Below are 21,586 nucleotides of genomic sequence, written 5' to 3'. Positions count from 1 at the left end.
CTCTGTCTAGTCTGTCCTCATTGTAGGGCTCCATGGAGGGGAGGAGGTTGTGTGGCTAAGGTTCTAGCTGTTTGGCAACAACTGAAAATGTCTCTATGTACTGCATTTGTATTTACAATCTACATATAATGATGTTATCCTGATGGTCTTTACAGCTATTTGTGATGAACTTCAGACACAAGGCAGTCAGCCGGAGTCAAATGCACGACTCCAGGAGACAGAGACAAAGTATAACAAAATACCTGTGACACGATAACTTGACAAATGCCTGATATGACGTAAATAACTAAAAACATGAAACATGACTAACCATTCAAATTGATAAGTAAATAAGAAACATGACAACACTCACATATTTTACGACACACAACACAATTTTACATAAAGATAAAGAGATAAATGATTAAATGCATTCCAATACTTTCAAAGAAGTCCAAAATCCTTCAGTAGTTCTTCTTATTTCTATGGTTGTTTGGTGTGGTTTTTTAAGCCGACACCCTTTGATACATTGTGGGTCGAAAGTGACCCAAATTAGATTTAATTGTAAATATCTTTGCTATAAATTAGTTAAATTACACAGAATTCCAGGTATTCCCCAATTAACTTGTTTTTGGTAATCACAAATCATTATTTTCATTTTTCCTTTCTTACTTTTTGATTGAAAATCAATTTGGTATCACTACCCTTCTAAGGCACAACATGGGGCCAAAATGACCCGTATTCTTTTCCTATGTTATTTCATGCATGGCTGAGGAAAAAGATTTATTTAATCATTTATTATTCCAAGTATTCATTAAATATCTGGTTTTTGATTGCCATACATCATTATTTTCATTCTCCCTTTCTGAATTTATTAACTAAAATAGTGTTTGTATTACTAGATTAGGTTAACACACATAGCTTAAAAATGACCCATGTATGCCAACATTTAAAAAAGACACTATAATAATAATTTTAATAAAAATAATGATTTTAGCAGTGATTTGGACCAAACATGTATTCACCATGGAACCTTAAATGATCATAGGTCAATAAGGGTCATTTTTGACCCATGTTGTTCCTGAGAAGGGGTTTGCATAGCTTGTGTATCAAAGGGTTAACTGGCTATTTACACTGAAAAACTAAAACAGTAACTTTAATTAAATATATTATGTCAACAGGATCCACATAACTGTTTTAGGTTAGTTGAAAGCAATAATATTAAGTTGAACCTATTTTTTTTTTTATTTAAACGTAATATTATGGCTTTAAACTAACCTAATACAGTTATGTGTAATTTATTTACATAATATATTATTTAAGCCAACGGTTCAGGTTTTTTTCAGTGTACATTCTACTGAATACAACATATAATAAATAATAAATATATATAATAATTAAAATGTTATAACCATTTAAATGCCATTTTGTGTTAATGCACCTACTTTTCGCTGGTGCTACTTATTATTAACTCCCATTAATGATTGCATGAATATGAAGAGCTTTCTTACTATTACAGCATGTTACGCTCTAAAGATGGCTGCATGCATTATATATATTGTCACGACCGTCATGTTTATGTACAGTATGACATAGGTTCCAGCTTACCACATACACTTATTTCCTTCATGCAGACTTTTACCTCCAGGCTCAGTTTGTGACAAGAACAGCCTCTTTTGTCAACTTCAGAAGGCAGGAGGACTACAGGACATGAAGCAGAACGGTAAGACACACACACACACACACACACACACACACACACACACACACACACACACACACACACACACACACACACACCATGCTTGTGCGTGTGTGTGTATTTTCCGTATGGCAAAGGGTTAAGGTCCCAAACAGTAAGAGGATTAGTGACTTGAAAAAGGTAGCCGTCATTTAATTGAAGGCTTACCAGCATCCGGAAAAAGGCTAGCAGTCAAAGTGAAGGTATAACCCAGCCCAGAACATCCTGTTGAGACCACATTTGCCAAAGTCTATGTGTTTCCTTCCGACTGCCTTCCCCGCCTTCTTCTCAACCTCAGAGGCACGCATCACGTTTTATCACTGAGCCTCAGCTTCTTAAAGACGTTTACACGTTTTGCAATTTTTAATCTCTTCAGCTTGCTAAGAAAGATGCCTTCAACTCATATTATTGAAATGCTCTGATCTTTGGGAAACTGCTCTGGCCCCGAATCCCTCTTCCTTTTTCCTGGGAGGAAGCAGGGGCCATGTCAAGAGTTTATGATACATGAGGAGCTGAACACTTTAACTGGGATTGTCACTTTTCAGCCATACAAGCAGAGGCTGCTACTGGGGTCAGTCGCTATTGTTTGGACATTCATTCTTACAGGATGTATGTTGTGCATTACTCCCTTTTTAAAACCAAAATAGAGTTTACAACATTCTTAGAATTACCTAAATCTGGATTACTTCCATTGATAGTAAATATAAAGTTAAAGGCTGTCATTGCTATGACTCCTACTATGGCAGCAGGTGAGGTTAAGGATAGGGAAGGCATGTTTTATTGAGGGTGCTCTGATTAATACATGATGTGTATATTATTTGATTATGGTCCGTAACCTTTTGTTTATTACAGGATGCAATGTAAAGTCGTTGGACATTTCATTCCTCTATTGCTACCCGTAGAAGTTGCCTGCACGTGTCGTTTGGAGAACATCAGTAAATTGTAGATTGTAAACTGTTGCATTTACCAAGTCCATATACAATATGTGGTGCACAATAATATAGAAAACAATCATTCAGGGAAGGCTTAAGTTTATGTAGCATACATTACCCACCATACTCTGCTTACTACCACAACACACTTCTACTAATACTAGTACTACCACTGTTTCAGATCGAATACAGTTAGAATAATGACTTATTGGTAATCTTCTAAGCAAATGTTTGCCGATATAAAAAAAGGCAAATCTGTTTTTATAGGCTAACGTAATGACTTTGATACAGTCCCCTTCCTAAAGAGTACATATTATGCTCATTTTTTTACATATTTACATGCTTTAATGTTCAAAAAGCTCTTTATTTTTCTGATACTGCCTGTGCTGCAGCATCTCTTTTCACCCTCTATCTGAAACCAGAGCCCAGTCTGCTCTGATTGGTTAGCTGGCCGGATCTGTTGTGATTGTTTTACTGCTTAGAGATGTCCCACCCTTTAGCCTATAACATACAATGTGTTGGAGCGAAAATAAGTGCAAGTTTTACAAAGTGATGTCAGTGTTACAGGAGTAAACAAAGGAGTCCAATGGAGGCGTTTCAGACAGGGGAGTGTGTGGGAGAGAAACTACCTCTGGAGGGAACACAGGGATGGACTTCTTAAACCAATTGTAATCTCTGTCACAGTTAGCTCTGTCTTCATGCATAAACTCTGTTCATAAACAAAGTGTTTCACGTTTGTCTTCACGGGAACTTTTGTGAGGAACCATAAAAGATACAACCATCGTGCAAACCGTCAGCACATACACACATATTATAGAAGCATTTGGTTAAATTCTACGGACAAATAGCTGGCTGCTGTATATCCCGCAGCCAGGCTCTTCAGTAATGAAAATTGCAGTGTAGCTGTCTTTATTTACGGCTTGACGGAATCACACAGCTCTCAGATGCTCAGCCAAATGCTCATTGACAGGCCGTTGAATGCAAGGCTGCGCAATCTCCAAACCTGTAATTGTCACCATGATACCAGTGCTGCTTGCTATTGGTATTGATCACACACCGATTGCTTGTGAGAGTAGATTTAGCCAATAGGAATAGACGTTAGCCTTTGACCTTTAACATCAGATCTGACCAACCATTACTTCTGTCTTGTAAGATTAGAGACAATGTTTTATTCATACACATTGTAAAGGAGTGATTGAGTTGGGCAGATAAATGCCATGATTTACTGCTATTAACCCTTAAACACAGACAATCTTGTGTGAGTTTGTGGAGTGCCGTTTTTACAGACAAGCAGATGGCGTGATTGCAGATAGTTTCATAAAATCAGTAAAAATCAGGTATAAGTGTCTTGTTTCGAAACAAGAGGTGCATCAAGTTGTGATACTGAAATGAAACTAAAATGTTACAGTAATACAACAACCACCATGTGATTATGATGAATTGAATATATTGCATGAGATTTTACTCTATTTCAGCAACCATACATAAATGGCATTTATTCCCTTTTCCCCTACAGGATTTGAAGAACAACCACATTACTTAAAAGATGTTGTAAATTTCTTGTCTTGCAGCATAGCTTAGTGTACTGCTAATGTCAATTTTCAGGTAAGTAGCCAGCAGCTAAACACCCTTTTTCCCAGCTCAGTATGGACTTTTGAAACAGACCTCAGAGCAAAGCCTATGAGCTGCTGTATTCTTCCTGATGATACAAATCTATAGATAAGGTAGAAGAACACCAAAAATAGCTTTATAAATCAGGACAGATATGGCAAGTAAAATGTACTTTCTTAAATATAGATAATTAGCTCAAAATGCATTCTATATTAAGAAAACTTTTTTTTCTGGTCCAATCGGGACTAGAAGCAGTGATCATTCGGTCCCTACAGACTGAGCTACTGCCACCCAAGCCCTCCTACTAGAGTCCATTTTCTAGCCGATCTCAGGTCCTGGACACATGCCTGTGTGCCACATCGTCTTAATTCCGCAGCAGAATTGTTTTCACAATACTGATCAGATCATAACTCAGCATGGTACAAACAACTTAATCATCTGGGTGGATTTCATATTAACTTGTTGAGTGTGGACTGTAGGCTTCCACCATTTTTCCAGTCCAAGTCCATTCATTAGTCCACTGCTGGCAAATTATCTTTTCTCAAACTGATACAAATATATATGTCCAGGAATATAGAGGAGGATACACCTGCTTGTTTGTCCAAAGAACCTTACTAGAGTTTTCCAGTCAAGTGGTGCGTTCATCTTCACTAAAATCTTGATGCCAAAAAGGACTGTTCCTAGAGCTTTGGTGTAGACACACTCATACAATATAAAACTCACTGTGTCGCCTGAAGTGCTACATCTGAAATTACAATGCAAGTAGCGATTATTTGTGACAACAACATGATAAAATGGAGTGTATTGTTTTGGGTGAATTGTATTGCTGTGTTCCCATACAAAAACAATATTATTACTTGTATTTGTGGAATGAGGATTAAGATTCGAGACGTTATATGCCTTCATAGCTTGCTAGCTACAAACCTACTTCCTTGAAAACTAGCACCTGAAAATGGCCAAAACATGAAAGAGATGGTAACAGCTGTAAAGGTAGTTGTGAAGGAGGAACATTTATTAAATTAGAGCTTCTAGAAACTTTTCCAACAGAAAATAATATTATGATAGTTAAAAATGTGATATTAATTTAGAGAGTGGGTTGTTTGCTTTTTGATTGCGTACGCATCAAAGTCATAGTGTATTTCTTATATTTCCAATTCAAGGGACATTAAATAAAATGTGACCTCTATTGACTTGAGCGGGAGACTTTTCCTCCAAAAAGGAAAATGGCCATGAAAGCCTGAGTTCTCAGCACCTGGCCAAGTAATCATTAGGTCATCAGTATTGATCAACAACCCTGTCAAGCCCCTGCAGATGTATTAGGGTCATCATGTGCTATGGGGCAGGAAAAATCATATTCATTACACTTTTAGGCTTCAGCTCTGACAGCAGGAGTCTAGAACAAGCCAACTGCCTTCTCCTGGTCCCACTCATGAGATCTCTGATGGTTTCTCCCCACTTTTATATAAAACTTCATTACTTGACAAAGCATAGAGGCGTTCTTATGGCATATAATGACTTGTTATATCTTATAACAATGTCATCTTTTATTTGAATTACAACACTTATATGTGGGATGGAGATAATGTGTGGTCACATGATGTAGACGTTTTTGCCAACATAACTGGGTGTTATTTTAATTGTTCATCAATAAAAAAAATACTTTACAATAAAAGCTACACAGTACACATTGGTGTAGTACAATTTCATCAAGATTGTCTCACAATTAACTGTCTTTTTCAAAAAACGTAGTGGAATGATGAAACAGTATTTTTATTGATGGTTAGGGTTAGGTAGTTAAAGAACATAATACACTAAATGACATAACCACTATAACTTCACAACACAAAGACACGTGTCGACATTATGTTTACTTTGCATGACTTAGTTGAATACTTAATTCCAATTGGTCAATTTGGACTTTTCTGATGTCGTTAACTTTCGCTAACAGCCCGCTGCTGAGGAGAACAGACTGCTGCTGAGGAGGATCAAGCGAGTCTGTGCAGTCATACCAATCCGCAGGACTTGGACAGTTACAGAAAACCTCTGCTGCTGTCATCATTGTAATGCTGTCGCCTTGATTCACATCCTGAATATGGTCAAAAAAAATCTTGTTCCACGTTCTATTGTAACTTCTCCTTCAACTCTAATTACCCATTATAACAGCAGTATCCATAACAGCATTTTATTAATTAGGAATGATTTGAAGGATCACACTGTTTGTTGGTTCAATCCCAACTTTTCCTTTGTTGTTCCTACACCAGTCTTTATAAAGTCATCGTCTTTATTGGCATAAATGGAGCCCTGCACATTTGTACATTTCAGTGGTTTTATGTATGATTCGGTTAAGGTGTGAAAACAGTCCCAAGCGCTTTGTTCTCTTAATTTAACACCTGTGATGAGTTTCTGTCTAGATTTGCAGAATGTGAAGACATGGAATACGCCAGTAACTTAGACTGAAGTATTCAGGGCCAATTTATTGCAATAGCTGAATACTGCTGGTATTGCTTTCTGGCACCGGTTTCAGTTGAATAGCCTATAATGCTTGCCAACAAAAATTGTCAAACTTAAAGATGAACAATCACTGTCATTGCTGTACCTGCCTATGTAGAATGCAGACTAAATTATAGATTAGTATTACAGTACCCCTGCCTTCTGAGAATAGCAATCACATTAAAGTAGTATTTTATTGTCTTTTAAAGGGTTTGCATTATATGTAGATTTTCTTTATTTTGATACATACCTTTTCATCCAAGGTCATTTTGACTCACTTCCCAGAAACAGCTTTTGAGGCCTTCTTTGTAGTACAGAATATTCCTTAGTAAAGTGATCTAAACTGAAGATTTTTGACAGAGAATCTTAATTAAATGTGTAACACCAGATTGGGATGGTGGGACATAATTTTGTGCATGCTACTGTACATATTTTGAGCCAGCCAGGAGTGTAATCAAGAGAATAACCTGGATCAGGCATCAGGAAATTAGAAAAAAAGGAACAAGTTACAGGGCAAAGTAAGTAGAACGAAATGTTGGAGATGCATCATCTTTGTGTGCATTCACCTGGAGTGTAGTGATGACCTCATAGATGAATTGGACCCTGATTTGTTTCAGTTGTTTTTTCAACTACAAATCTACTGTCCTTGGTGAGTTCTCTAAAACAGTCAAATCCAAGTTCCATAGGAATTGTTCCAATAGGGACAAGTGATTTACACACCCTGAAAGAAAAATGTAGGGGATTGCAGCACAAACAGAGTAAACCATGTCTGCCACGCCATACTTTGACTATCATGGTGGTATTTGCCATTTGAACAGCAGTATACCACTCAAGCTTCAGTGGCACAAGCCCTTTTTTTTCTTCTTTTTAACCAATAGTCTGGTGGTATCAATAAATACACAAATTGTTCAAAGTATCTGAGAATAGATCATACTGAAAATTATCTCTTCATTCAATATGCCCAAAAGATTGGCCTGGAAGTACCTACTCATTCAAAGCATTTATGGACATGGAGTTTTATGTAATGTGTGATTGCATTTTTCCATTAAATACACCAAAAATAATACAATTATTATCGTGTTTGTTGACTGTAAATATTGTCATTGATTAGTCAGAATCGCTGGGTGGCTGTGCTAACGTCATCTATGTTACAAGAGAATCTTCACATTATACCATCCTTTATATTGTCAATTAAAACAAAAAAAAGAAATGCAACAACCAATAACTATTTCAACATGTATATGGCCTGACTATGAGCCTCAATCGTTTCATTTTGATTCGTCTTTTATCCATCACGGTAGATGTAGTAGTGTAGACCAAGACTAAATCAGGATTTCTACCTCAAATTCTTTTCAATTGCTGACTGAACTCCTTTCTTTCAAAGTCAGTATTCTCCACCACACTTCTCAAACCTCCCCACCTTTCTTGCTCTTGCTTTATATGAGGTTCTCTCGCCTCCACGAGCTGCCTGTCTTTCTAGTGTCTCCTTCAGACTGCTGCTTTGCATTCTCAGCGACAGCCGATCGATATCCCGCCCTCTGTGTCTGGTCAGCCGGGCGTCATCACTGAAATAACAACCACTCAGCCTGTTTGTATAGAGCAGTCTCTCAATTCGTCCATGGTACTCAGGAAACTCAATGCAAAACAATCATTTACAACAACATGGCCGGCCGAGAGCACTGAGGTGGTGGAACTCATTCTTGTAAGAGCAGACGAATAGAATAGATGTTTGACTGATGTGTAGGTGGCCTTTAAAGCAACTGAGGTATGTTAAATGATTTGGATTGATGGGTTTGGCATGACGTTATATATGCTACAAGAAAACACTGCAGCTGGAAAAGAGACACACTTAGACCCTCCTGGTAGTGCCAGGAGCCCAGCGGGATGGTTGCAGTGTTTCAGCACTTATTATGATAATACAACAACATCCTTCTGATAATGCAACCCAGATGCCAGAGCTCCAAACGCAGGTGCTCAGTGGGCTAGTGTTAATTGCTGCTAATTGATGTAGCAACACGTCAAGTCATATGTGGTCTGTGTGTTACCGTGAGAACAGAGGGGATTTGATGCTAGGACTGTCTAAGATTCTCCAGGAGTTCTGTTGTTGTTGTTGTTTTTTTATTATTATTAATTACATTTACAGACAATTAGAGAAATATGGAACAAAAATTGATAGATGATGTTATATGGTAACTTTTAGGTGTATAATTAATACTCATTGCATTTAACCGTGAAGCCAATCAGTGTGAACTGCTTGCATGATCATTCTGATCGCCATGAATACACTCATTTCAGCATTTGCAAGATTTTTGTGTTTAGAAAAGGTATTAGGGCGTGCTCTGTGAGGTATGTTTTCTTTGTTAGTCCTAACTGCCATAGGATTGAGTGAATAATAAGGCATGGTTTTCTTTCCTTACTTGGCTTTGTCTGACTGTGTTACATATGACAAAGTTACAGAATAGATGCATCAAATCATTTTGTAGAGATAAATCAACAATTAAAAATTCAAGAAATTGACAGGTTGGTACGGAAAGAGGTTTAAAATCAGAATGAGAAGGGTAGTGCTCAGAAATATCCATTGGTGTTTAATAGCACTGTTTTGTTTGATCTCAATGACTTTCACATTTATTTCCTCCTCCTGCAACATGTTCCAGCTCACCTGGCTGCAGGCCTGGGTGCCTTGCTGCAACTTCTTTAAAGAGCTTTAAGGGGTCTTGGTGATAGAGCAGAGCAACAGATGAATAGACTAGCACAGAGTAGAGTAAGGGATAGACGAGTGGGAGGAGGAGGAGTAGAGCTGGACAAGATGAAAGAAACAGCTGTATACAAATGACAGGCTTCCGTACCCCACCACTACCACCATGCACCATGTCTCCCCCCACCTGCGGTGATGTTGCCCTGTGCGGTCATCGAACAGCTTCAAAGAGCCAGGCAGGCGAGACGAGGCGAGCGGGCAGAATCCTCAAAGCGGCAGCCTCCCTCTCCTCCTCCGCTAACACCACGGCCTTAGACACACAAGCACAATCTGCCTCGTCCATGACTTGCATCCTCCTCAGCCCCCGCCGCATGTAAAGAGTCGGGGGAAGAAATAGAGTAGGAGGAGGGGAATGAAGTGACTTTATCACAGCCATATACTCCAGTAGAATTGACAAGCTCTGCTCTGATGTAAGACCAACAAGTGTGTACTGTGTATGCTATTCCTCATTTTATTTCTAATAGTTTGTGAAAAACTCATACAGATAAAATCAATATGATGCCATTTGACAGTCATTGACTTACATTGATATCTCTTCTCCTGCACTGTTAGATCTTTTTTTGGCCATTTTGGTTAGGAAAAACTGACTGAAATCTCAATAATGACATGGAACCACAACCTAATTTTATTTTTGTTTTGGTTGCCTAAGAAAGATATCTTGTTCTCTAGATTTCTAAATGCTCCACTTATTTTTATTAGCTTTTAGCGTTAGCTTTTGTATTACATTTTTTGCTGACTGTCCTTCTGCTGTTGGCTTCTCCACAAGAAGCTTAGCATTGGTTTGTCCAGCTTTTAAGCTATCTTGCTGCTGCTGCCGGAAACAAGGTTGGTAACAGGAAGTTTTCTGGTTGAAAATCCACTCCAGCCAGCAAAGACATGCTAAGAGCTTTGTTGTTTTATCACCACATAGGCCTAGTCAGTTGATCAACTGCGCAAATGAACATGTTTTCAATCAGTTCAGATTAACCTGAGGTAATATGACATTGATCAATGTTGTTACTTTCAAAGTTTGAGTAGTTATAACATGACAGGCTTTTTTCAGAACACATGAGGTTTCATGATGATATACTTTACAGAAATGAATGGAAACAAATACCTGCCTGAAAGACAAGGAAACACCATGTCCCCAAATGTCAAAAAGTAACATTCAAAGCCAATATCAAAAGTCAAGTCAAAGTCCACTTTCAGTTTGTGTGTACAGATAGAGACCGAAAGGCGTTTCCCACAACCAAGAGGATTAACTACACATATGTATATATAGCTACATACATCAGTGGCGGCCCGTCCATTTAGGCAGATGAAGCAATGCTTTACAAAAAAATTCACAAAAGTGAAAAACGTCATGTGGACGTGTTTCTGTTATATTTAACGATTCATTACTTGCTTGTGCTGCTGTGTATTGCATAGACAAACTGACAAAGTAAGCTGTACAAACAGTGGCTCTCACAGGCCAAATTTGGCATTACACAATTAAGCGCCGCTTCAAGATGTTAAGCGTTTGGCTAGCGGTCAATGGGAAGATATGTAATTTTTTTATTGGTCAATTCACCTTTTGAGGCGTTGTCATTAAGCGCCACTTCACCGCTTTGAATCAATTGTGCGCGTCATTGCGCGTTCATGTAAAGATGATTGACAGTAGCCTAGGTCTGACAAATTACAATGTTCATCACCACCAACTCTCTGCCACAGTATGCTGTGTGTCTGTGATAGTGCTTTGCTGTGCTAACGTTTAAAGAGATTACAACATAAACGTCAGATTTTGGAAAAGTCCTTGCATTCAGCAAACTTCAACGACGTGCTCGACAGGATTAACAGGATTGGCTCTAATGAGTAAGACTGAAATTAATACGGAGAAAGTTGGAGGGAGTTGACAGACAAACAGAGAGTTTCATTGTAAGGTAGGCTAAATTCATTCTTTTAACGAGAGCTTGTAAGGGTAACGTTACTGTTAGAAACAAGATACACACTTGCTTCTGTAACATTATAGATCTGATCAACGTTTATTATTTCTTTCAAAATGCTTTAAAATCCATGGATGCTAGACATCCTTCATTGGGTTCAGTTAGCAAGCTAGCTAGCTAGCTAGCTAGCTGGCATTTGACTAATCTAAAACAGAAAGAAAACGTGTTTATAGAAAACGTGCGGCTGAGGTTATTAATTTAGGACTACGGCAAAATGAGGGCCAAATCGTGGTTTTTGGCTGGAGCAGCGCTTTAAACTACCATAAAGTAGGCTAAGTTATAAGATAATGTTCCAATCAACCGATTTCTTTTCAAACGTGACGCTTAGTTGGGTTTTGTTTACTAGTGGCAACGGTTGCTAAGGAAAGAAAAGTGATGCAGGCAGTATCTAAGTGTTTCTGCACTTTGAAACTGTTGGGTGTTTGCAGATAAAAGTGTTAGGATGTTTCACCTTGCAGCAATAATATACCCAAATGTTATTTGTTTAATTGTAATAGTTTGTAAATATCTGAATTGAAGGGGGACATTTCTTCTACTAGTATGAGATTTATTTCTGGTGTTTGACATTTGCTTTGTGGTAGGTCAAGTTCATTCCACTCAAAATAGGTATTCTCCTGTTGTTACTTATTGTTACTTGGCATCTCCCAGTCCTTTAGTTTTTTTTATTGAATAACCCCAGTTGGCAATACATATAATTAATTTTATTAAATCTTTAGTTTGTTTGGGTACTGCTGAGGCAGGAGAACGTAATAGGCTACTGTTTATGTTCCCCAAACCCCAGACAGGGACACAACCTAAGTGAAAATTCCAGTATTTTCCACAGCCATTTGACAATTATCAGTAGCAGCATGGTCATGTAATGCTTGAATGCAGTAATATGTGATACCTTCAATCTGTTGAAAGTTAATCTCGTAATTTTTAAGTCTCAATTTGTTTCTCCAAAATTCACCACAAGTCACCATTTAAGGGTTTCATTTTCAAAAATGTCCTACGGTAGGGCATGTCCCCTGTCCGCAACTTTGTGCTTCATACTTTATTTTAACCACCAGCCGCCACTGACATACACACACACTCGTATACCCACTTACATATGTATATATACATATATATATATATGTATATATACACACACACACATCCATAATCAACATTGGTGGAGATTTAAACATCTACAGGAGGATATTAAGATTGCTCAGATGGACTGGAAATTTGATTTTAGCTTGAAAAGACAGCTAAAAAATGTGGATGTTGTGAGATGAATTTCCCTAATTTGAAAACTGTTATTAATACACAACTTGAAATGGTATGATTTTGATGATTTCAAATAAAGATGCATAACATATGTACCATGTAGGCCTACCAATTCTAGAATTGTTAAATAATGTCTCAAGAGATCCTAAATAAAACCTTTGTAGGAAAACTTCTTCATAAAAACATTCCAACTATTATTATCTGTGTTGAATAATCCAAAACTCAATATTAAGACACCTTTTGTCTCCAATGCCTGGCGTTGGTATTGGTGACAGAAAATAGAAAGAGACTAACGAAGAACAAATGGCAATTTTGCTGTGAAACAAACCAACATACACCCTACCCTTCCCCTCCACTATACCTAACCATCATGATCAAGAATGACAGTTCTTGGGTGAAGGCCAGGGCATTTATACCACAGACATGTGATGGATATGGACACCCACAGAAAGGAGAAAAACAGCAAAGTAACCAATGATGTTGTTTCTTTATTTTATTGTAATTATTCATTACTGGACACATCATGATCCCATCCTCTTCTTTGCTATACATTTTTTCAGCCTGGCTGAAGGAGGAGAAGAAGGTGTTTTGATTTGCGGCTGTCAAACACACAAACTCTGCACACATGCATGAGCACACGTGAACACCAACCTCTCACTTGCTCAGTCCCGCCCTTTATTGGCCTGGGCTGGTAAAAAAGAGCGGGTGTGTGAGAATCTCATTACTGCAACACAAAGCAGAATTTCCTTTGAGGATTGGTGTGTGTTTGAAGGAGAGAGAAAGAGTGAGACAGTTATTGTGTATGCAAAAGTGAAATAGAGCAAAAGTGTGCAAGTGCGGGCATGGCTATCTCACTGTGTGTGTGTATATATATGTGTGTGTGTGTGTGTAAGGCAAGCTCAATCAGCAGCAGGCTGATGGGGAGGGAGACTGAGGCAGCTGGGGCCTCCTGCCCAGGCCTTCAATTTCCCTCCCAGTCCAGCCACTGGAGTGTGTAATTACTATGGGGCCGGCCTGGGGGCTGGCATGGAAGTGCAAAAGCACACACACACAAACATACACACACATCATCCCTCAGTATCCACCCTACCGCATCCACTACTACCCCCCAAGTCACACACCTCCCACTAATAGCCCCCACACACCCATGATCTCCACTCTCTCACACACACACACACACACACACACACACACACACACACACACACACACACACACACACACACACACACACACACACACACAGAGAGTTAAGAAACATGTCAGCCTCCCTCCCCTGGACTGTAGTTCATCCTGATACCCTGTGTTGCCCTGGGGTGGCTGAGCATCTATGATCCGCGACTGAGAGCACACTATGAAAACCCTCTCAGCTCTCACTTCACAGGAAGTATCCACTCTGCCACCATGACACAAAGTATAGATTTCTTTTTAAAGTTATAATCCTAAATAAAGTTGTAGTCTTATGTTGTTTTTAAAATGCTTGTATTTTTTTATTGTATATTTTATGGACATTGTTATGTTAATTGTTATGTTATTATATATGATATAATGTCTTATTCATTTTAATTTGTCTTATTATTATACATGTTTACTTCTTGTGTGTACACAAATATTTTATTTATTTTATTGTATTCTAAAATGGAGCAACTCTCACAAAACCCTGTGACAAAATGATACTGATAAAATATTATAATGCATCACCAAAATGATTATTAATATATGTGACTATGAATGCAAACTGAACATTCAAACATTTAAAGGGCAAATCACAGGTTGACTTTATCATGAAGCAGTTGCAGGAAGTTCCGTTTTTGTCAGTGACCGTGACACTGACTGCTATTGTTCATCAAAAGCCACACACTTCCAACTTCTCAATGAGGTAACTTCCAATTTCAATGTTCGCAGTCCCAAATTTAGAGCACAATTATTCACACAACTATAAAAATGAGGCCAATTATTTCCTACATTTTTTTTTATTAAAGTGGCATTACTTTGCTTTCTCTTTTATTGAGCATTTTTGTGGGACACTTTGGGTTTGAGTAGGAACCATCACTCTTTTATTTGATTATTATTGGGGTTTAATACAACAATATGCAATTGATTAAAATGAATGGATAGTGTATGATTAAAGTTAACAAGGAAACCAGGCAATATGGGCTATCTCTCAAACGTTAACATTAGCTTTTTTTAGTCTTTAAAATGTAAGGGTAGGATGGAAATTATTCTCCTCTGTGCTGCTCGACACAATGCTCAACCTTTTTGTTATTGTTATTTCTTCCAGTTTGCCCCTATTGATTATGGAGTTTCTTTTGGGAAGTTGTTCCCTTTGTACTGCAATGGTCTGAGGAGAGATTGGTGTATGCTTTACATTCTGTAAAGCCCCTGAGACAATTATGTACTTCCTTATATTGGGCAATATGAATAATATTTGTTTTGATATTCGGGGAACAAACCTACACTACTCATTTATATTTGCTGAGCAGATGATAAGGGCCCATATTTAATTTTACTGTTGGGATGACGATAAATATAAATATTTCTCTAGATCAATTCATGAATGGGACACTGGATTTGCCATCAAAAGTACTGCTGTTGGAGGAAGGAATAATCTGTTTATATTACTAAAGCAATCTATATATTAATTCCAAATTATTTTATTGAAGTACAAATGATTGTATTGCTTGCACTAAGAAAAATAGTTCCCTAGATTCTACTGAGGAGCAATCTAACTCTGTAGCCTTCTTAAGTTAGCAATTTGCACTATGTCAAATTCTAAGAGGTGTTGACACATCCCAGCACTAAGTGCTGTGTAGCTGTCAGTTGAGAAGTTCTTCCTTTTATAGGCATTTTAAACAGAGGCATTAAATGATGCCGTTCCTGGTTGTGATTTTCCGTTCACATTTCCTTTTTTTTTTTCAATTAACCAGTCTTCAACCTCTGCCAGAGCCCATACCCTGTTGCCTTTAGAGTTTACTTCCTGTCTGTTTTCTTCATTTTGCCAATCTTCTGTTCTATCTAACTCTTTGTGTCTTTTAACCTCTTACTTTTTCTGTACTGTTTTCTTGTTTATGTTCTCCATTTTATTTTTTAGGACAGTTCATGATGAATTTCCAAAGTGTTATGCTCGCCTAAAATATAAAAATCAATGTTTAAAAAAATATGCCAAGACATTTCGAGTAATAGAAAGCAAACATGGCCTTGTTGATTATCTACCAAACTACTTTTTTGTGGATTGAATGTGGTCCTATGATCAGAACATCCTTAGCAACAGTCTGTTATACCTAGCAGCAGTTTGTTATACAGAAATAACAGACTGTAGAATGTTGAAATTGACCAATCAGAATCAAGTATTCAACTGGGCTGTGAAATGAGTCTTTAATATGTCTAAGAATTTACAGCATGCGGTTTGACTCATTTTAAGTGTTCCAGATATTTCCAATTTCCAAACGGGATTTGGAAATTTAATGCATCTGTATAATTAAATGTTCCTTTGATGTTAATAATCCAGATACAGAGAAAAAAACTGTTCCTATCATTAGGATACCATATTGAGAGCATTGTGCTGTCTTGGCTGTCTGAGTGGTTTCTCTAGTTGCTTGTGTGAAGCTACAGTTTCTAAACCTGTGGGTGGGATGTGTGCACTTGTTTCAGCCGCTCATCACAACAGGCAGACTTGAGAGAAGCTGCTTGATTTAGGCATGTTTTAATAGGACACACACTTCTGCCTGACAGCATCTAACAGAGGCCCTGCGAGATTTTGTTCATCTTTCTATGCTCTTACCCCTTGTGTGCGTGCGCGTGTGTGTTGTCGTCCATGTCCTCCTCAGCGCAGCGGCAACACACGCACACACTCATTGGTGGGCCCTAGGACAGGCAGACAATTAAACAGGTCAGCATGGGGTAACCTCTGCTAGCCTGTGGGGGGCGGTAGACAAGCAGCTGGAGGTAGCAGGACAGGCGAGAACAGCAACACCTCCGACGGACTTGCTCTCTGTTTCACATGCACTGAGGGACACACACACTCACACATCCCACACACACTCGTACAACCCCATGCATTTACCCAGCAGGAGAGAAAGATGATAAAGAAGTTACAGAGTGGAGGATAAGGACCATTTCTGGACACTGACCTCCACTCTGAAGCTCAGCAATTACACAAAGACATTATGAAATGACAGGAAACTTAAGAAATAATAATAATTTCCTCTCATTTCCTCTCTCCTCCTGCCATTTCCCCCCCAAAGGTTAACTCTTATTGCAACAAAATTCTCCTTGATGAATGAACTGAACCTTCCCTTTGATGTACATACTCAAATTGATTTCTTAATAATGCAGGGACATGAAATATAAATCTAACTATATTTCACTGTACTCTCCTGTTCTCTAACTGCTCTTGCAGAATATTAAATATTTTACATCATTCTCTTAATTTCTTGAACTGAGTGTATTATTCCTCTGCAGAGATGTTACTACGATTAAGAAAACAGGTGCCTCACAGTGTCTGAACAAACTTCATTCTTGGATCTTGAGTGATAGAAGCAGATTAAAGCCTTTCTCTGTTTGTGTGGTAACTGATTGCTGAGGCAATGCTATTTTTGTTTGTTATTGCAGCTGAGGCGGAATTACCTCGATTTTGTACATAATAGTCAATTAAATTAACTGTGAAAGGCTATTTATTTTAACCCGGGGATACTTTTTTCTTCTCTTTTTCTCTCCTCTCATAGATGTTGTAAGGGAAAAAAAGGCATCAGGAGAGGAGAAATTGGCAGGAGAACAAAGAAGGAGGATATAGTGGAAGCTTCATAGCTGGAGTCATACTGCCATCAGGTGGACGAAGGAAAACCATGCAGTCTCAGAATACGTGTTAAAGCTAGATTGTCCCCTGCACAGTCTCACTCTAACATTTTATCTAAGAATATTATCAATGTTTCGATCAGATCCATCAGATTTTGTGTTAACTAGCTTTCATTTAGTTAACTTTCGTGTTTCAATAATTTAAAGTTATGCTTTTGCAGCACCATTCTCTGACAACAGTGTAAGACAACTTGTCTGCCAGGATTTAGCAAACAACCTTTTGTGTTGATATGTTAAATAACAAATAAAAATAATAATTTGATGAATGGTAGTAAGGGTTCCTTCACATTGTGCAGCGTATCAGGTGTTTAAGAGCAAAAAAAAAAAAAAGATTTCTGCCTAACTCAACATTTCAAGTCAGTTTCAGCTAAGTTTTCTGGCTGTGGCTCAGTCAGTAAGTGCTTGGACTGGGAATCGTAGTGTTGTCGGTTGAAGTCCCTGGACAGACCTAGATTTTGGAGTGTGGACTGGTACTTCGAGAGGTCCACATCAACCTCCTGGGCCCTGCCGTGGTGCCCTTGAGCAAGGCACCAGACCCCTGTTAGTTGTATTTTGTGCCTCTTCCTTTGACATGTTTCCATGCTTTAATGTTAAAAAAAAGGTCTTTATTTTTCTCATACTGCCTGTGCCAAAGTTTTTACATGCACAAAAACCTATATAGCACACTACGGGAGAGGGGAAACTACAAAAAGCATAATAGGGCCCCTTTAATACATCGGATATATCCGAACAGTAGCACATTAATTAATACTAATTTGCCTAATTATACTATTGGTAAATTCCAATGGTGGGATTGTTTCAGACACTTTAGATCTTTACAAATACAAACTTAATGACATTCTCAACAACATTAAGGTTAACCAAATGTATATCTGCATGTTGCCATTTAAATGCTTAAATGTTTTTGTTTTTTTTCTATCACATGGTTGTAAGGTGTAAATGGGGTGTAAAATAATACACAACACAATAATGTTTGTTGGCACGGCTCTGTACAAAGTAGATTTATCATATTACAGATGCATTTGAACACCCGTTGGCATCCAAATGGAAACAAATAGACAGAAAACACAATGTAGAACAAGAAATATAAAGGATTACACACACACAAGAGCACACAATGCACTCAGTTGAAATGTGTTTGACGGTAAGACAGAGAATCATTGTAAATGCGATTTAGAGCAAATGATGTGTTGGGGGAAGTAAACAATGCCAGTTGTTGTGATCGACTGCAGAATACTTTCCGTCTCATTGACTCTGAATAATTTTTCACATCAAGTCAAAAGTAATTGCATCACAAGAACTCATGTTGAATGGTTTGATGTGTTTGTAAGTGTGTGGAGCAAGATAAGTGTTCATATTGGTCAGTGATTTCATCCCCAATAGTGAGGAATGGTGTCATGGAGTTAAGTGTCTTTGATTATGTGTACCAAGCGTGTTGCATCTAGCGTCTTTTATTCATGTGCTGTAGCTGTCATTGACTCCTAATATACAATCTACCGAAAATGTTCTCAAAGTGTGGCTACACCCTAGCCATACCCTAGCCCTAAACCTTGAGTTGGGGTTTCTTTTAAATGTATTGTTGGTAAAAGGTAACAAAGGTGGGGCAAGGGTTTTCTAGGTGATCGGCAAGTATACTTGGGTTCAAAAGTTAATCAACTTTTGAACCAAACTCACCTATCTTCCATTTGGGAAGTATATGCTCGCTTTAGGTAAGGCTGTTTTGGCAAGTTGTGAAGATCCCTGAGCTGTGTTATAGTTTGTAAGGTATTGTGGTCCATTGATACCAATGGAAAGGATAACAGTTTAGACCCTAGGGCATGGGATGTGTATTTTAAATAGTTCTAATAAGTTTCAGGATTTGGCCCTGGCTAGCTGTCAATTTGGATGTTTTGGTTTCTCGGAAAGGTTGGGATTCTGGAATGGTTGGAGTCTCCTAATATCCGGATTAGTTGAGTACCTGTCATGCACCAGTCCTGTAAATTGGATTTGACCAGATGGCACTTGGCTCTAAATGTAGCTTGAGGGAAGGAGATGTTAAGGTTTGGGTAAGGGGAGTGTAAGGATTAGGGTTTATGATGGTTTTGTAGTGTTGTCATAGAATGGTGTTTATATGTATGCAGTTGATGGTGCTGCTATGTATGTATTTTGGTGAGTGTATGTATGTGTGAATGCGTAAATGAATTATGTAGGCCTATGTCTGTTGACTTGCCTGGTCATGCCTGGTGTAAGTGTTAGCTGCAAGGGCCCTTTCTATTTGGTGTTGGTGGTTTATAGCTTGAATTAGCTTAAAGTATTGCTTACTGAGGTGTCCAGTTTATAGATTTGGTGGGTGAATCAATGGACCAAAAAGCTGTGTATTATTGGATGTAATTCTATTTGTGGTGAGACTATGCTGTATTGTAGTGGATGAGTGTATTAGGTAACATGAGTGGCTGTGTAGTTCTTTTGAGCTTGGTGGTGGTATGTGATTTGTGCCTGTTCCTGAGGTTTTGTTTTTATAAAGACAGTATTCATTGTTTAGGGTCCCTTACCTGTCTCACGTGGACGTTGTCCCCTCTGTGTCTGGTCTGAGGACAGTGGATCTGGTGTCTCTCAGGTGACTTGTTTCAGGTTAGGGTGTTCTTATATGTTGCGATGAGCCTGCGTGAAAAACTCAAGCAGAAGTCTGGATGGTAAAAGTTAGATCATTCAGGTAGAGAGAAAGGCTCTTCTTATTTACAAATAAATTGGTTAAAAAGTAAAAAACAACTATAGTTCCAAGAAAGACAAATATAATAAGTTGTATAAGTTGTTCTATAGGATGAATCCCTGATGTTTTGCTAATTTTGCAGTTTTTTCAGAAAGACAGGTGAGGTGGTACGGGGTTTCTTTTTTTATGCATTGATATACGAGTTAGGGGATAGTTTTAGGGTTAGATGTAGGGATGAAACAGAAACATAGACAGGGATAAAGACAGGGACAATAAAGGTTAACATAAACATTTGACACTGTTAATTCACATTTATTGTTCCAAAATAGTTTTGAGGTACGAAAAGTACTCACTTTGCAGAACAGAGCAATATAATAGTGGTTATAGTTACCCATTATTAAATGAGGTTTCGTTATTTTTGGGAGCTGTAAGATGTAGTTTGTGAGAGCTTTTTCTTTTTTTTCAAACAAAGTTCTGCAGTCACTTTTCTATTTGCTGGTTTAAGAAAAAAAGCAATTGAAATAGTGTAACAAATTAATTACAATACAGAAGAAAGTAAAACAAATATTTATACAAACAATAATCTTATTATAATATTTAGTATAATAAAGTAAAATAATAAATGAATATAAAATAACAATGATTGTGGACACTGACATTTTCGGTAAAAACATCCCTTGGTACATTGTAATTATTATATTGCTTATTGTTATTTGTAAGAAATGTGAGATGCTTGTTTCATTTGTCAAATGATAAGACTATGTGATGAAGGCACTAGTCCCGCCCTAACTGTCTGCTGATTGGTGTGAAGAAAAGGTTTCTGTGATCGGATTGGCTTCCAGTAACAACACAGTTCCGCAAATCCACTCTGTTTTTGTTTTGACACCGTTATTGTAACGAGCTCTTCACACAAGTCCATAAGCAAGGACACAGTCGTCACCCTACACTACGGTTTGTAACTATATTTACTTGACAATACAGTCTTACAATACTCTACACATGCATGTCCTCTTTTAAGGTTCCGGTGGTGTCGTTGTATCACTACACAAGACTTTCATAAGCTAATGCTAATGCTTGCTAAGTTAGCTACACGGTTCTTATCAGACGATATAACGCTACCGTTAGACAATTTATGAGTCGACTTGACAGTTGGCAAGCATTGCAGGTATGAGCCTTTTCTTTGCATGTGTGTGAGGCATACATTCAATAAAAACATGCCTACGATAATATAGGCTATGATACCCAAGCCTAACAGTATGGTAGGCTATACAATAAGCCATATGTTTTATAGCTTATCACTTTTTACTCAAGTATGTTCACTCA

The 21,586-nt window shown here is 38.0% G+C and overlaps 1 protein-coding gene across 3 annotated transcripts in view; it reads left to right on the top strand.

The window, feature by feature from the left end:
* The first annotated feature begins 21,117 nt into the window (after window positions 1–21,117).
* bcas3 (BCAS3 microtubule associated cell migration factor) overlaps window positions 21,118–21,586 on the top strand; it is a 290,982-nt gene continuing 290,513 nt past the window's right edge. For all 3 annotated transcript variants that reach the window (XM_063907800.1, XM_063907801.1, XM_063907802.1), the window contains exon 1: window positions 21,118–21,214. The gene's annotated coding sequence lies outside the window, so the exon portion shown is untranslated. The remainder of the gene's footprint in view (window positions 21,215–21,586) is intronic.

Source organism: Eleginops maclovinus, chromosome 18 (assembly GCF_036324505.1).
Source record: "Eleginops maclovinus isolate JMC-PN-2008 ecotype Puerto Natales chromosome 18, JC_Emac_rtc_rv5, whole genome shotgun sequence".
NCBI classification, from domain to species: domain Eukaryota; kingdom Metazoa; phylum Chordata; class Actinopteri; order Perciformes; family Eleginopidae; genus Eleginops; species Eleginops maclovinus.
This window is presented reverse-complemented; position numbering and strand designations above follow the sequence as displayed.